The sequence below is a fragment of the Halichoerus grypus genome, chromosome 7 (genome assembly GCF_964656455.1).
Source record: "Halichoerus grypus chromosome 7, mHalGry1.hap1.1, whole genome shotgun sequence".
NCBI lineage: Eukaryota > Metazoa > Chordata > Mammalia > Carnivora > Phocidae > Halichoerus > Halichoerus grypus.
The window spans coordinates 12,966,248-12,984,424 of NC_135718.1; the positions used below are offsets into that span (position 1 = coordinate 12,966,248).

At 37.8% G+C, this 18,177-nt stretch overlaps 1 pseudogene; it reads left to right on the top strand.

Moving 5' to 3' along the window:
* The first annotated feature begins 15,224 nt into the window (after nt 1-15,224).
* On the top strand, nt 15,225-15,973 carry LOC118544535 (ferritin heavy chain pseudogene; annotated as a pseudogene).
* The last annotated feature ends 2,204 nt before the right edge of the window (nt 15,974-18,177 follow it).

An 18,177-nucleotide genomic window follows, 5' to 3' on the forward strand; every position in this document is an offset into this window, starting at 1 on the left:
TGCTGCCCTCTTCCAAAAATGGAAGAATAAAACAAAAAAGAATGTAGAAAAAGTCTCAGCTTTCAACTGTACCTTGTTTTAATATATATTCCAGTGCAGAATAAAAAGTCCTGCCTTCTTCTGCCTTTCTCTATGTGCCAGAGAGGTAGGTGCAGATTTTGAGGGGACTCCTGCTGTGATCCTCTTTCCCACCTGTCACTAATCACAAGCAAGAGTCGGGAGGCTATCTGAGGGCTGGATGTGCAACAAGCAGATCTTCCAAGTGGTTTATTTATTTTTTTAATTAATTTATTTTTTGAAAGAGAGAGCGTACAAGCACAGGGAGGGGCAGAAGGAGAGGGAGAAGCAGACTCCCCACTGAGCAGGGAGCCCGATGCAGGGCTTGATGCAGGGCTCAATTCCAGGACCGTGGGTTCCCAACAAAATTCGAAGGACATAATTTTGGGATAAAAAATTGATCCTTATCCCAAATGGATACATCAGATACAAAACTACTTGTTTACTTTATTCTCCTTACTTTTTCATTCATAAATGCAGTAAATCTTCATATTGTCCTGGCACAGTCCGTGTACTTTAGAAATCAACAGGCTGGTCTAAACTTCCACACAATTCAAACATCCTCTTTAAACCACTTTGAAGGGGCACCTGGGTGGTTCAGTAGGTTAAATGTCTGCCTTCGGTTCAGGTCATGATCCTGGGGTCCTGGGATCGAGCCCCATATCTATGTGTCCTTCGAATTTTGTTGGTGAGTGTTGAACTTTATTTTTAGACCCTATTTTGTTTTTATACTATGTTTCATGACATAATGATGATAGTAGATAATTGCTTATTTAAAGCTCTTGGCAAAATAAAAAAACTGGCGATTCTAAGTCGCCCTCCTCCCCATGTTTTTCCTTCTTATTTCACCAACCTGTGAAATCCAACTGGATTAAATGTCTTTAAGGCATTTTTAAATTCTAATAATTGTTCATTCACGTAGTGGTTTATTTAGGACCTCTTACTTGCAAAGCACAGTCTTAGGCATTCTGGGATTCTGCCCTCCAAAAAGTCAAGATAAGACAAGTGCAGAAATAATAATAATGCGAGGTAGAAAGTGAAAAGTGCTGTACAAAGTTTGGAAAATGAGCTGGAAATTTATTCTGACACCTATAAACACACATAAAGCTGGAAAAGGTGAGAACCGAGATGTCAAGTGGCATGAAATTCATTGGCTAGAGCTTTTGATAGAAAGGAAGCCTCATATCAAGACCGACAAGGGTGAAGGCTAGAGAAAGGCAAAGCCTGTCAGGCTTGAAATAAACATGCACTAAACTCAAGCAAGTTTAGTGGGGCTCGGACATGAACCAGAACACACGTCTCGGGGGCCCTCACAGCGTGAAGGGAATGAAATAATTTATCTCTGTACTCTTAAGCAAGTTAGCAATGACACTTCTTTACATGCTGAATCTAAAAAAAATATATTGACTCTGACCATAAAGAATTATTTGGAAGTGGATTTTTTTAAGCTGAATCCTTAAAGCAAGGAAATTAAAAAAATCAGTATCTCAATACATGGATTTATAGAAATGATGAGCAAAAGAAAACAGAAAAGCAAGAAAAGGAAGGAGCATGTGAAAAGAAAGACAAATCACAGAAGTTACCACTGCAAGAACTAGGGGGTTGGGGGAAAGCAGAGAAAGGTTGGTGATGGAAGAAGTCAGAAATTCTTCCATTGAACAGAAGGTTTCGTTTTCTCATTTCTTATTGTCACTTAACAGCTTTGCTCACAAAACACACAAATCACTGTGCGTTTGAAAACTCCAGTGTGGTAGCTGTATTTGTTTTAATGTCTACACAGGTGAAATTCCAGTTGTCAGACTCATCATTAATTGTGCTGACATTTTATCCAATATAGTTCTGGCAGCTTTAAAGCTTAGTCTAACAGTTTTCCTCCATTTCTAAGGTCTGCTCTATAATTCTGTAGTAGTACAATCTTGAAACTACATTTAAGAGCTAGAAAAGCATAACCATTTCTAATGTAAGTATTATACCCTGCAGCACATCTTTCTAATACAGTTATTTATAGGGCCAAAGAACAGATAATTCAGTTCTCTAGTGCTTACTACTTTTTTTCCTTAAAGATGTTTAGGTAGATTTCAAATGTGGGTATTATATTAGTTATCTATTGCCGTCTAATCAACTACAACAAACACAGCAGCTTATAACAGTACATGTTTATTATCTTAAAGTTTCTGTGGTTCAAGAATCTGGGCAGAACTTGCCTGGGTCCCCTTCCAAGAGTTGAGCAGGCCAAAATTACAGTATTGGCTGGCCTCGTTCTCATCTGAAGACTCAACTGAGGAAGAATCTACTTTCATGCTTATTCAGGTTGTGGGGGAATTCATTCCCTGGCTCTGTATGACAGAGGATCTCGGGTCCTAGAGGCTGCCCATAGTTCCCTGCATCATGGGCTTCTCCCCAGGCAGTTCATAACACAGCAGCTACTCCTTCCAGAACAGTATGAAAGTAAGAGCTAGAAAGATGAGTCTTCTATAATGTGATGTAACCACGGGAGTGACACCCCATCACCTTTGTCATAGTCTCATGGTTAGAAGCAAGTCACAGCTCCTGCCCATACTCAAAGGGAGAAAATTATACAAGGATGTGAACCCCATCCTTGGGCAGGGGTCACTGGGGAGGGTATTCTTAGGGTCCGTCTACCACAGCTACTAAAATCAACTTTTCCTGTTTCAGGTATCATTTTATATGTCAAAAATAGACATAACTTAGAAGGTGAAAGTGATAATGTGGGACAGTGCTTTTAACAGAGAGCAAAACAGTTAAGGTAAAAAGAAAAAACTTTAAAGGCGCTTTTTGTAAACTCAGAATATGGTAAATAAAATTCAAATTTACTTTTTTTAAAAGATTTTATTTATTTATTTGACAGACAGAGAGAGAGAGCACAAGTAGGCAGAGAGGCAGGCAGAGGGAGAGGGAGAAGTAGGTTCCCCGCTGAGCAGGGAGCCCCACGTGGGGCTCGATCCCAGGACCCTGGGATCATGACCTGAGCCGAGGCAGCCGCTTAACCAACTAAGCCACCCAGGTGCCCCTCAAATTTACATTTTAAAAATTAATTAAATAATAATTGAGTAGAACTGAATAAATATGTTAGCTAACTAATTTCTTGAAATGTTCACGTGCTAGTGATTTTTTTTTCTTTTTAAGATTTATTTATTTTTAGAGAAGGGAGAGGGGCAGAAGGAGAGGGAGAAAGAATCTTGAGTAGATTCCCCACTGAGTGCAGAGCCTATTGATCCTGAGATCATGACCTGACCTGAGCTGAAATCAAGAGTCAGCCACTTAACCAACTGAGCCACCCAGGTGCAGCCTTGCTAGCAATTTTTTCACATGCTCAAATAGGGTTCTGAAATCTAAAAAGCTAAAAAATAAAAAAAAGCAACATAAACTAAGAGAAAATATTTGCAACATATTTAATATAGAGAGAATTAATATCCAAAATACATGAAAAGTTTCAACAAATCACTAAAGAAAAAGCAAACACCCCCAAAGAAAAATTGACAAAATACGAATATGCAATTCTCAAAGAACGTATATAGTGAATAAAGACACGCTCAGTTGTTCTTATAATTAAGTAAATAAATTATCAAAATAATAATAAAATATAAATGTTCATTCACATAATTGGAAAGAAAACAAAAGAAGATTTGTAATCTCAAGAGCTTCCCAGGATATGAGAAAACAAGCACTCATATATTTAGTGAAAAGATAAGCTTTTTGGAAGGCCATTTACTAAAACCTATAAAATTTTAAAAAGCCTCACTATTTGACCTAGCAATTTCATTTCTGGGAAACTATCCTAAAGAAACACTCCCACTTTTTAAAAAGTAATAGAATATTCATTTTAGAATTTTATAACAGTAAAAACACCAGGAATAACTTCAACATACTATAATAAAGAACTGAATGTGATAGATTCATGTCATGAAATTCTATGTAGCCAATAAAAAGAAAGACATTGATTTGTGAGTATTTACCTTAAAAAAAGTTCCATGACATATGGAGTGAAAAAAACTAAAGAACAATATATAGATTATGATCTCGTGTGTATGTAAACAAGATATGCAGAGATATGTACGTAAGTGTGTAAAACACATGGAAAGGGAACTGAAAGTACGTACATCGGACTCTCAACCACCACACCTTTGAGTGGGATGTAGAAGCAGGAGGGTGGCCAGACAGATTCCCATGCTTTGTTTGTGAAAACAAGTTCATTTAGAACAGAAATAAATGAAGTGGTACCTTCTTCCTCTTTGCCATTCTAAATGGGGGGGAAAAACACCTCAATAATGAAAAAATAATATTTTAAAAACCAACTACCTAAATTTATTTTTGTCCTTCCTTGGCAAACTTCTTGCTAGTTAGCTAATTTTCTGGGGTATGATAAAACATAAGCAAGAAATGTAAAATTAAAAGGAAAGTTCCAATATCTACTTATTGATTGACCTATCTGTCTCTCTGTTCTATTCCGCTATCCATACTCTCTGTCTTTCCTAAATAGTTTGTACTGCCCTCTTGCCAGTCCCCAAGTTTGTACCTTTTCCCCTCAGAAGGTTTATTTTTCAAAAGCCATGAAATAACAAGAGTACAATGGCAGAATAACAAGAATACAGTAACAAAAATCACAAGATCAATAGAAGAACTATATCAAAATACAGCTTTAGAATTTTGGCATCATCTGAAAAAACTGTCCTGTCTACGTTCAGCTTCCATGTAGAAAAGATTCAGTAGCTCTGTTTTCTTAGCAAAATGATAACAAGCTGCACGGGGTTTGCCATATAATTCTGATTTATTTTGTCACAGTGAAGAATTTTTTAACGTGGCCTCGTGTCACTTTTTGCTGATACAAGTGTTTATTGGCATAATTGGTGCATTTTATTATGATACAAGCAACATTTTTTAAAAAGCAAACCCAACTTTTTTTTTTTTTTTACATCAAAAAAGGGACTAAAGAGCTTAAAAATTAAACCAAAAATTAGAAACATATGGCTTTGGGTCTTTGGATTTGATTGGGCAAATATGTATATAAATTAGACTTAGACTTGAACGTACTCATTGCCCATTTTTACTTTATGATTACCTTCAGTCAGCGTAGTGCCTTGTAAAAATGTACCTATGCAGTCATTCCATAAACTCTATGAAATAAAACACATCTCTCTGGCTCCGTGAAGTTCAGAAAATCGGGGTCTTCGCTCCTATAAATGTATCATATTGCATTTACTGCCTAATAAAGTCTCAAAGAACAAGATTGCCCTTCTTTTCACAACTTGATCCTTTACAAATTTACAAATGTAATGCTTTAACCTACTTGAACTCAACTCTGGCTCCCTGAGGGACGATGCTAGGCGAGTAAAAGTGTCTGTTCTAGGTTAGCTGGGCCTTGGCTAGCAGTGGTGGGTACCAGGAGGGGCAGCTGCCTGCCGGCGGGGTACAGCAAGCCTCCTGGCCTCCTCTAGAGGTCTGTGTAGCTCGAGTCAATGAGGTCAAAATAAGAAGACAAAGGGAGTGGGCACGGAGAAGGCAAAAACAAGGGCCTGGTACCAGAAGGTTAGGTCACAAGGAAGGGCAAAGAGCTATTATCAAGATGGAGGTCAGCTCCCTGAAAACCAAACAGAGATAAAACCAAAGAGGTGACATTCTTCAGAACTGAGGTATTCGTTCCTTCCCAGCCGTCAAATGCTTAGAGCAAAATTTCTCTGCAGAGCTTCTGTATTTGAACCATCTCAGCCTGAAAAGAAATTGGGACATTTAGGTGGCTTTGTGGAGGGTCTTGCAATAACAAGCGCTCACTCGAAACCCACCCAGAACAAGGGATTTCAGTTTATTTTTTGTTAAAAGGTTATGGTTTAACACGAGAAGCTCCAGAGGCGGTAAATACGTAAGGAAGGAACTCTAATAACACAGCAGGCAGTAACTCGCATAAAAATGTGACCTCGCATAAAAATGGAAATTTCTTTATCAAACAATGAAATGTTTTGTCTACATGACTCAAAGCGTTCTGAACTCGGAGCAGTAAAACAGTGAGTTTGTGTAGGAAGTAGAGGCAGGTGGAGAAAGGAGGAAAAGAGAAGAAGGAAGAGACAGCCAGACTACAGATGAAAGCATTCTCTCTCAGGAGCAAGGGAGTGTGCTTCACCTGTCAGATAAGAGGAGCCAGGCCCTGCTGCCACCTCAAAGGTTTGAAAATTATCCTCACGTAAGACTGGATATTTTCTCAACTCCCTGGATGTTTGACATCGAAACCACTCAGGAAAATGGAAATTAAAGCTGTTTCCTAAATCATTCACAGAATCACTTCAACATCATCACAGAAATTCAACACATATATCATCTAGATAATTTCAAATTAAAGCATTTGTTTGTATCTAAAATAATTATCTAGCTTTCCATTCTGCTCTGCTAGTTGATGCACACTAGAAAAAGTACAAATGATTTTTTAGACTGTGAAATGCACATACCCCACTTGTTTTGAAGTTTTTAACTGGGCAGATGCACCCATCCATGGTGGTGAAGAGCCATCTCTAACTACCTTGCTACCTCCTCAAAGAAAAAGCAGTCCATGATCACCGTCCAAATGCCGACAATAGAATCTGTCTGTTTCACTAAGCTTCAAAACAAACCACCGAAAGCACTCAGTGACCACTGGCCACCTTGTGCATGTTTCCTCCATCTTTTAACAATTCAAAATCTTAAGGAAAGCAAGTAATTTTCATCAAAATGGTTGTAGTTCTGGCTGTCTCTAGATGAATGAGGGGCCCTCAGGAAATAACTTTTTCATAAGGTCTCCAATGACTAACATTTTAATCCAGGTGAAAAATCAAGTTACATGAGTCTTTGTGGCAACCCTAAAGAATGAAAGGAGGTCGGCCTGAAGGTGGTATGTGGAGGTGATGAGGGGCAGGTAAGGAAATATTGAAAGGCCATATTTTCCAAAGAATGTTCTCAGGGAAACAAACACACCCCCTTCCCTTTTCTGTCTCCAGTCCATTCCCTGTAATGTAAGAGATGAATTTCTCTTTCTCCCTCCCTCCCTCCCTTTCTTTCTTCTTTCTTTCTTTCTTTCTTTCTTTCTTTCTTTCTTTCTTTCTTTCTTTCTTTCTTTCTTTCTTTCTTCTTTCTTTCTTTCTTTCTTTCTTTCTTTCTTTCTTTCTTCTTTCTTTCTTTCTTTCTTTCTTTCTTTCTTCCTTCCTTCCTTCTTTCTTTTTCTCTTTCTTTCTTTCTTTCTTTCTTTCTCTTTCTTTTTCTTTCTTTCTTTCTTTCTTTCTTTCTTTCTTTCTTTCTTTCTTTCTTTCTTTCTTTCTTTCTTTCTTTCTTTCTTTCTTTCTTTCTTTCTTTCTTTCTTTCTTCCCTTCCCTTCCCTTTCCTTTCCTTTCTTCCCTCATATATGGAGAACCACCTCCACCATCCCATGAATGTCTTAGTCTCACAGGGCATTGGGCTGAAACAACCATCTTTGATTAACCTATGGAGAACAAAATCCACCCTAGGTTTGGGAGCTGAAATGCCAGTTGGTCTTTGTTTTACAAATGTTTCTGTAGTTTTATCTTAATTTCTGGTGCAATTGAGACACCGGGTGTGTGTGTGTGTGTGTGTGTGTGTGTGTAAGATTTTGAACATAGGAGAAAACTTTCCAGTGAAAAATCTGCTTGCAATGGTAATGTGCAAAATAACTTGTCTGTTTGATCCAGAAAACAGTTGTTCTGGAAGACTATAGACCCATTCTGGAAGATAAGACTATAAAACTGTAAATAGCCTCCTGATTAAGCCTAGCAACTTGCTCAACAAGATTCCCTTCAAATCCTAGCCTTGCTTTGCACTTCTCAGAGCCATTATGGCACAGCCTGCCCCTCTAACCACCCCGCCCCCTCCTACCGTGACCTCTACTCCTGCTTGCAACACTCCCTTCAATATCACCAGCTCAGACTCTAATCCCTTTCCCAATTTCCCCACTTTGAGGCACCTCTGAGACCATGTCAAGGCGGTGTTCACTCTTATTGTAATAGATCTAATAAACTTCTCTTGGCTTGACCAGTTGCTCCTTCTGGTGGTTTTTAAAGATGTTAATGGTCAACATGTTCCTTAACAATATCTGCAGCAGGTTTCATAATGGGCCACACTGGAACTAAGGTCTGGCTTATGAACTTCAATTTATATCCTCTTCAAAACACTTACAAAGCCTTACCTCACCCCAGGTGAATGGCTCAAAGGACTTGAGATGGGGAGGCAGCTTGGCTTTCTCTTTCAATGGGGGTGGGACAAGAGGGGAGGGGACATGTGGTTTGAGATTACCTTACCCTGTTTAAAGATGTAACATCTCTGGGAAGAGGAAGGATCTTCGTGGGTAAGTGGTCACTAGTCAGCAACGTGGAGAGGTTCATTGTCATTTTGCTGCTCTGACTGGTTCTACGTGTTTCTATGTCCTGCAATATGGTGGCCCTTGTGTAGATAGAGCGCATGGCTTTCTTTGAGCAGAGTCAGGGTCGCACTGTCCCCTCTATCACTGATGGCCCCTAAAGAGGATCCTTCTTATCACTTTCCTGGCTCTAAAACCTTTAGTGTATTTTCTCCCCATTCTTCTCCCTTTTATAAACTTTGTGCTCCTTTGTAAAGAGACACAGGAACCACTGAGAAAATGAGAATAAAATGGAACATTGTTCTGAGAATTAAACACACTTTTAAAATATGTGGCCCATGGACAGTAACTGGTAATCTTTCTTTCCTATTTTACACAATGCATTGTGTTGGTAATGTTACTTTTGTAATTAAGAATGAAATGTGAGGATGTTGTATTAATTTACCAATTTTAAGAATATAAGAAAATGTTCACAGCATTTATACTTCAAAACCAAAAACTAACCGACTTTGATGTCATCAAAATGCAAACTAATGCAAATTTACCAACAAGTATTTTAAAATTCTAGTTCAGATCAATGAGGAAGAAAATTTTGATGCCAGAGTGATACTGTTTTGACTTTTTTGTTGTTGCCCTTTAATAAATGCTCTTCAATTTGGTTTCTTAAAAATAGATATTTCATTGCTGATGTGGTTAGACTCTATTCAAGGTGTGAAATTAGTATGTGCCAACACGAAAGGGGGATAGTTCTCTTAATAACAGTTTCCATGACATGTCTTAAACGCTATGGCTATTTGGGGGAGATCCAAAAGAGCAGAGTGAGAAATATTTATAGCATGTGAGTGTAATGAAAAATGTAATCATGAACAAACAATACATTAAATTGGTAGGACATCGTTTACATTAGATCACAAGAATGAATATCAAAAATACAGTCAATATTTTTGAAAAAACAACCAGCAGTGAAAAATTTATTTATAATACAAACCAGAGACTCCAAAATAATTTGTGGTTTACTTAATTCTTACCGTTCATCCCGTATTCTTTTGAATAAGCTGAAGGAAGGCACCCGAGTAACTACCTCAGCTGTTTTTAATTTTGATATTGAATTTTCAGTGAGATGAAAACTCTAGTCTGTATAACAAAAAGAGATGGCATGTCATTTTTAGAAATTAGGATTTTTTTCCCCCTCAATGTAGATTCCTATTTAGAAAAAATGTATTACAATAAATTACTATATTTCCAAATTGTCTCATTATTTCTGGGCAAACAATAATTGCATATAAATTCTGAATAAAAGAATATCACATTGCATCTTATGTGTTCTGCAATATGCACTCATAGAAAATCATTACAGTAACAAAACCAGCTGCATGTAATAGAAAGCAAATGATTTACAATGTTACTATGAGAAACTACTTTATTTCATATTATCATAAAAAGAGCAGAACTGAATATTTGCATGGCAAACAGAAGAATCCAGGAAATTCCAAAAGCAACTCTGGTTTTTTTTTTTTTTTTTAATAGGTATTAATGCTGGAAGGTGATTTGAAAGCCTTCTACTCTAGAGAATATTAGCAATTATAATTAGCAGTCATTATTAGGCCAACAATTAAAAAAAACTGCAAACATTAATAGAATATAGAAAGAAATACTTGGAGTAATATATGCTTCTATCATACAATATCTACGTTCCAAGAGCGTACATTTAGTGATTTTTGAACACTTTATTTCATTTAAGCTGAGAAGTAGAATGTATTTTGTTCCTAAATGAAGCTTGACCCTGAAATTTGAACCACACTGAAAGTCTTCAATGTCTATGTTTTAGTATGTTTTGTATGTCAACAATCGTATCTGCCTCCCAACAGCGCAGCCCAAGTGACTTGGCCCTGCCCACATCCCTAATGAAGGGGAAACCCGATGCAGCCCACAGGTCCCCGGCTCTCTCCTTCCACCCTCCCTATGCACGGGTGATGGAAACCGAGCTGCTGTGATGTGGCCTGCCTCAAGAAAAGTTGAGCTGGGTTGACAACACTCCTTCTGGGTCATGAACTTAAGTCCTGGCAAGGAGAAGGAGCGTTCAGATGAGGAAGATGTGAGAGCCGTGAGGCAGGGACAAGACACAGAGTCCAGGGTAGGAGTGGGTAGTTAGCCACACAGTGAGAAGAGGAAAAGAGACTGAGCTGAGAGGCACATCCGTGGTGGATCACAGGTGCAAGCTGTAAACCCCGCTGCTGAGAATCCCAAACGTCTCATGCTCCAGCTCGGATCTCTGGGACACCAAGCCCAGAATTGGCTCCTAGACTTCAATATCCATATCTCTATTCCCTATCTCGAATTTTGCTCCACTTAAGCAATTTACCTGGTAGGAATCTCAGGTTTGTGCAGCCCAAAAAACCTATAAACTATATACATAGTATAAAATTATACATACTAATAATATATATCCCATACACAGCTTATAAATAATATAATAAATGGTATATAATATTATGTGATTGCATATTTTATATTTAATATAGTATAGTATAATGTTTACAATATATAATGTTTATATATAGTTATAACATATTATGTAATATTAAATATATTAGCAATCACATATCTATTATATACTATATATTGCATATATAACATTGTAGGCATATATATATATATATATATCACTAAATCAGAGACAGGGCCCAGGACTCAAATATCTATGCCTGAAATCCAAGCCCCAAGTTCTTTGTGAGAACTATCAAATTAGCATTCTCCTTAGTGATCACGCTTTTTAGACAATCAACTGGTTCAAGTTATTTAATAAACTTTATGGTCAGAGCAATGGATGAATATAAAACATATTTTAAGCATAATTTAAAAAATATACAAAATGAGTACAGTAAACTTGTTTATGTTTTCATTACTTACCACCATTTCATTACTTACACATCATACTATAACACACCAAATGCTACAACAGGGTAGGCATCCCTCTGAACCTTGGTGTTCTTCTAGGATGTCTTTGCTTTAGAAACTTGAACAGTATTGGTACCCAGTGGATGAAAGATATGTGATTAACTGTATCAAGTGCTGCTCATCAGCCAAAGAAGACGACTGAAAATTGACCCAGGCAATATGTAGGTGTAGAATGGCTGAGACAAAAATCTGATTGGAGCATGTTCAAGAGAAAATGGGAGAAAGAGAGCAAGTGTGGACACATCTTTCAGGAAATTTTTCTCCAAAAAGAAATGGAAAAGTGGGATGGTAGCCAGAGGGGATGTAAGGTCAAATGAGTCATTGCTTTAATATGAGAAATATTAGAGACTCTATATGTGGATGAGATTTGGTCCAGCAGGGAAGAAGTCAATTGAGGAAGCAGGAAGGAGAAGGGTTAACGGCAGATATAAAATCTTGAGAACACAGGAAGGGATGAGTTCGATTACTGGTGCTCAGGAACTGTCCTCAGATGGACGATCATGGTTACAGGACAGGAAAGGGAAGGAGAGTAGGGTGCACCTTCCTGGACTATATTTCCATTAATGCACCCCAAACTTACATTAGCTTTGCAAGAAACTATACCACACTATCAATTTCAGTGGATCAACCATGGCCCTTCATCTTTTCCCTATATGCTGCTGCGAGGTTGTCCAGTCCACCTGCAGGTGATTTTTAAGACCAAGTTCATTAGAGATATCACTTCGGGATAATACATTGGTAATATACTTTATATATATTAATACACTTTAACATTTAGTCCTAATGTACAACCATAAGATGATGGAAAAGGAGATCCAACACCGTCTCGTAACATCATGGTGGGGCCCCTCAAACGCATGGGCAATTCCCTCACTTTTCTTACAATGTATTATGCCTTCTAGCATGTATAGGATTTCAGGCCACATACTCAGGTGATAGGCAAGATATGTAACTCCATGTCCCCGTCACTCAACTTAATCTCTATTTGGATTCTCCCATTTCTGCTCCTGTTAAAATTCATCCAGAAAACATCCTAACTGGATATATTCAGTCATTTCAGGTTTTACACTCAGTAAGAATTGCTGCCTCTCTATCTTCCTTCCTGGGACAGAACTGAAATTCTTAGGGCTGAACAGACATGGAGGTCCCAAGGGAGAAGCCAGGGTGAGCCCAAAGCTGTCAGCACCTACTCCCACTAGCCTCTCCTTGTGTACAGACATATGTGTCGGTCCCATCCTGGTGGGTCCCTGGTCCTTGATCTTTGCACTCCCGATCTTCCAGATCCTGACTTGGAGAATCACTGAGGTTTACCAGTGGTTTCTTAGTCATTCTCACACCTTTCCGGGAAAGATAAAATTCTCCAAGGTTTTCTGGTGCTTCATCTTAAACAGGGGGTTCAGGGGTTGCTTCTAATCTTCTCTGCCTAGAGCCTCACTGCCCTGCTAATCTACTACCACTGTCGCTGCTCCAAGTCAGCATGATGCAAGGCACTGGGGGCGGCGGGGAGGGGGTGCTCTTGGACCTTGCTCATCTTCAAAGACCCTCCTAGAAACCAAGATAGAATTGATGGCTTTTGGTGCTCAAATTGGTCAACAATTTGCCCAGTTCCCATGCCAACAAGGGGAGAAGGGAAAAGTTTTGGAGATGTTTAAAAAATATGTGACACACTTGATCTTCTTTCCCGGTCTCCTTTTTTCCCCTTCTCCCTGGCCAGTGACATCTTTCATCAATTGCATTCCTTCCAAAATTCTTCATTTACTGCATGAACTTTGGTTTTTATACCTCTTCCCCTCCTGGCTACTTGGAAATGGCAAAGCTGAGAATGGACCCTGGAACAGCAATGAGTCTGGCTCTGCCTGATGCTGCCTGAAACTGGGAGGAAAGTCACAAGGGGACCGGGTACTACTGGGAATGAAAAACACATCAGTTATTATCAACATGTTATCAACCTTACAGCCACATGAGCTTGCGAAAGTATGTTTTTCCAAGAAGGCACTAGGCTTTTCATTTCACAATAAATTTAAATTTAATCTGTCAATACAATGTAATCTATCTTTTCTGCAATGGTCAACCAGTTTTGATCCATCACATATATTTATCCACTTAGCTATCAAGTTCTTATTTATTCACTGCCTTATAAAGCTGATTGGATTTAACATAGTTTGAATGATGGCAAACTAGAATTTTCTTGCCTTTGAATCTGTTCAACCCTTAATCGTTTTAAGCAACTTTTGATGCTAGGAGAATGTGTGAATGCTAAGAGGTATATATTTAATAGATACACACCTAAAATTATGATAAAATCTTATATTTATAAAATTCTTATATTTATAAAAAGTTTAATAAAATGCTTTTACACACACTATTGTGTTTTACTCTGCAGCAAATATCCAATAAATGTAATTGGTAGGTTGAGATGGTGTGTGAGTTTTGTACTCCCGAATGAGAACCCAGTATTTTTCCACAAGAGACTACGTATCAGTATCAGCATTTTGTCTTTTGATTATGAAAGTGCAAGAATTCGGGAACGTAAACAGTGATTTTTTTTTTCTCAATGTGTTCACTAATACATTTCAATCCCTCTGCAGTTTATGGATGTCCAACCGCTGCTTCACAGAAGATGCTATGAGCTGCAAAATAGATCAATTGTTTTTTGCTTGTCTGTGCTTTCACTAAAGCAGTGCTAGGCTCTGGGATTGTGTCAAGGATATTATGATAATGCTTAAAGCCAATTGAAGTACAAGAGTTGTTCAAAGGATATGAAGGCTTTGGTTTCCAAGTTTCCTGCCTCGTCCTGATGAGAGTCATGCCTGAAGAGGAGAGTTCACCACACAGACTCCCTTCACTCTTCCTGATGGGTTAGGAAAACACAGTGGGAATGTTTGTGTTGACTGTAATGTTACCTCTTCGAAATTAAATGAGATTGTGATGTTAAAGAATTTAGCATAAGGTGAGCAATCAGCAAATGTTAGCTATTGTTTTTATTAAAAGAGATAACATGCTTAAAATTAGAGTAGTGGTACATGGGAGTCAGAAAACACTGATTAGTTGCCGAATGTTTGTTACTAAGTGTGCCAAAGGATGGCATACTTTTGTTTTCAAATTCATTGTTTTCACAAGTCAATGTGAAAATCTAGTATATTAAAATATTATCTGATATATGATCTATTAAGTTTCTAATTCAGCTACTTGTAGAGATGGAAGCTGTATAATTTAGGGAGTCCTTATTTTTCTGCAATTCAGAAATCAGATTAACTCTTATGAAGATGTTAAAATGATAGTTTAACAAATCATTATTAAATTTCAAATGAAGGTTTGAAATATTATTAAGGGGTTCTTATATTTCTATTTTTGTTTGGAAAAAGGGTCTAACAACGTTGCATTTGGCTTAGGACAAAAGTAACTCAGGGTCTTCATTCCCTGGCTCTCGCCTGCTGGGCATCTGCTGCAGCCCCAGATCCTTAATTACTTGGTGAAGAACAGCCCAGAACAACTGTGCTGTCCATTCTTTGCCTTCAGATATGAGGAAAGCAGTTGCAAGGAGAAGTGGAGTTGCACCATCAACCCAACATCAACAAACATCTTTCGAGCACTTCCTACATACCAGGCCCTCCCTGAGCTGTGCCCAACCCTTCATTTAATCCCCCCAACAACCCATTGTGTAGGCAAACAAAGCTAAATTTAGAGAGTTGACATGATTTGCCCAAAGTCACACAGGTAGTTAGGTGCCCAAGGGATGAAACATATCCTGGGCTAGGCACTCAAGGAAAGTTGAGCGAATGTCTGTATCCCAGGAACTGTGGAGAAAAATCTTGTTTTAGAAAATGTTGCCAGCCCTTGATTCTAGAAGTGCCTAATGCACGAGACTTCAGGAAGCCAGTTTGCTCCATTCCTTTCCAATGTCCAAGTGCATACAGAAAAGGAAAACAAAAACCCTCAAAATTACAAAGAGGATTTAGGCAAAACTTTTAACTTAGAAATTCGCCTCCTACGTCTACCTGTCCATGTCTTACTACTTTGACCGCGATGATGTGGCTTTGAAGAACCTTGCCAAATATTTTCTTCACCAATCTCATGAGGAGAGGGAACATGCTGAGAAACTCATGAAGCTGCAGAGCCAACAAGGTGGCCAAATCTTCCTTTAGGATATCAAGAAACCAGACCGTGATGACTGGAAGAACGGGCTGAATGCAATGGAGTGTGCATTACACTTGGAAAAGAGAGCGAATCAGTCACTACTGGAACTGCACAAACTGGCCACTGATAAAAATGACCCCCATTTGTGTGACTTCACTGAGACTCTTTACCTGAATGAGCAGGTGAAATCCATCAAAGAATTTGGTGACCACGTAACCAACCTGCGCAAGATGGAGGCTCCCAAATCTGGCATGGCAGAGTATCTCTTTGACAAGCACACCTTGGAAAACAATGATAGTGAGAGCTAAGCCTTAGGCTTTCTTCCCATAGCCACAAGGGTGACTTTCCTGGTCACCAAGGCAGGGCATGCATGTTGGGGTTACCTTTACCTTTTCTGTAAGTTGTACCCAAACATCAACTTAACTTCTTTCATTTGTACCATTCTTCAAACAAAGTAATTTGGTACCCCTCCCCCCCCAAAAAAGAAATTCACACAAAGCCCTTCATACTTGGATGGGAGTGTTTTTTTTTTTTTTAACTTCTTCAATATTTTTAAGACTTCAGGTTACAAGGGCACAGTTATAGGCACAAATTACATAATGTAAATACCTTATCCTCTTGCATAAGCCTGATAAACAACCACAATAAAACACAGTGGCTCATTGATGTCAGACTATTGGGGAGATGTTCTCGGTAATCTGAGATCCAAGTATGGCGATAAAAGAAATTTACAGTTGCTATTTTATTGAGGAAGAATTTAAGTTGCTCAAGGTCATATAAGCCATTAGCTGTTTGAGTCAAACAACTTTTGTCAGTTCAATGTTCCTTCCATTATACTACTTAACTTCCTGGAAGCAGGTATTTCTTTTAGGTCTACATTGCCAAGCTAAGTCCTATGCTTAATTTTGTATCATCAGTGCTGATTCCGATAACTAGAAAATGATTATAATACAGTCTTATAATAATCCTTCCCTATATCTTAAACTGTAAGTGCTCTGAAGGTGACCTAATTCAGGGCTGGGTAAAAGATAAGCACCCAGTTCCAAGCCAAAACTATCTTTATTATCAGATATTCAGATGGACTAAAACATTGTTCAGGCTGGTTGAAAACTGCTAGGTAGAAATGGTATAAAATCTGACCTTGGAACAAGAAGAGTTGGATCTGTCCCTCAAAATGCAATCCCCTACTCCACCCAGCCAGGCTGTGTATAACACACACACAGACACACACACACAGACACACACACACACACTATATATATCAAATACTTTTAAAGCCCTTTGCTTTGTTTAGCATAGATTAAATAAGTAGAAAGGGAGAGACTACTAGATTACCAGATCCTACGTAGGGAAAAAAAAACATAACCACCAAATGTTTTTGCCAACTGCCCACTAGTTTAATGTGTCCCAAATGAACATATATATATTAGTTCCAGAGATATAATAATTTTAATCCCTTATTATATGTTTAAAAATCCTCCATCTTGGATTCTAACTGAAAATGAAGAACTGCTAACACGTTTACAAAGTACAAAGGTGATAAGTTTACATAACTCTGATAAACATTACTTTCAATATTACTCAAAATTATCCAGTCTCTGTTAACCTCCACATACATCTGTCTATACAAGTTGCAATGTTCTAGGAGATTTCAGAAAGGCTCATGATGATGAGACAACTGAAACTTGAAGATAGATCTAAGTTGCACAAAACTTTTTTCCATAATGATAATCTTTGCTCTTCAGTAATTTCATATATATGTAAATTTATTTGATTTTATAAATATAAACTAATCACATATAAATTAATATCTATGAGACATAATATACTATAAGTTATACATATTATATGTTAATAGTGCATATAGTATAAAAAGATAGCAAATAGTATATATAAGTTAATATGAGTTAATGGGTATTATATGGCACGTATAATATGCATAATTTATAATATACATTATATTATATGTCATATCTATTATGTAACACATATATATCATACACATTATATATAAATAGTACATATTTATATATATACAATAACATACATTATATATAATATAAAAATATATATAATACATACAAAGGACTTTGAGAATTCTGAAGATGGAAGGGCACCCAGTGGCACAGAAAGATTATGACTTGTCAGGATTACAACTCTTCAGTTGCAGACCCAGGAATAGAACACAGATCTGATGCTCAGGCCCATGGGTTTTCCACACTACCTACCATTCACAAATTCCTAATAATTTCACTGCCAGTTGTCAAAGAGAGGCATGATTATGAAAAAAAAAATTCCCTGCACATGTACATAGGAGATATATACGGATATGTCTGCAGCATTGTTTATGATAGTAAAAAATGGGAAACAATTTAAACATCTTTTGGAAAGAAAAAGAGCAAATGGGGCTTATTCATCTGGCCCAATACCATAGAACAGCTAAAGTAAATCAATTCACCCTCTGTGCATCAACATGCATAAATTTTGTTGAGGGAACAAAAATTGCACAACATAATAGTATGATAGCATGAGGTGGAAATTAAAAGCCACACAAAATATTCTCCTGTGCAAATATCTATTCTGGTCCATAAATTCCTACCCTCCTCAGTCAGCATGTCTTCATAGTTTGAAAAAGCTACGAATAATACGAACAGAAGTTGTGTTTATTACTA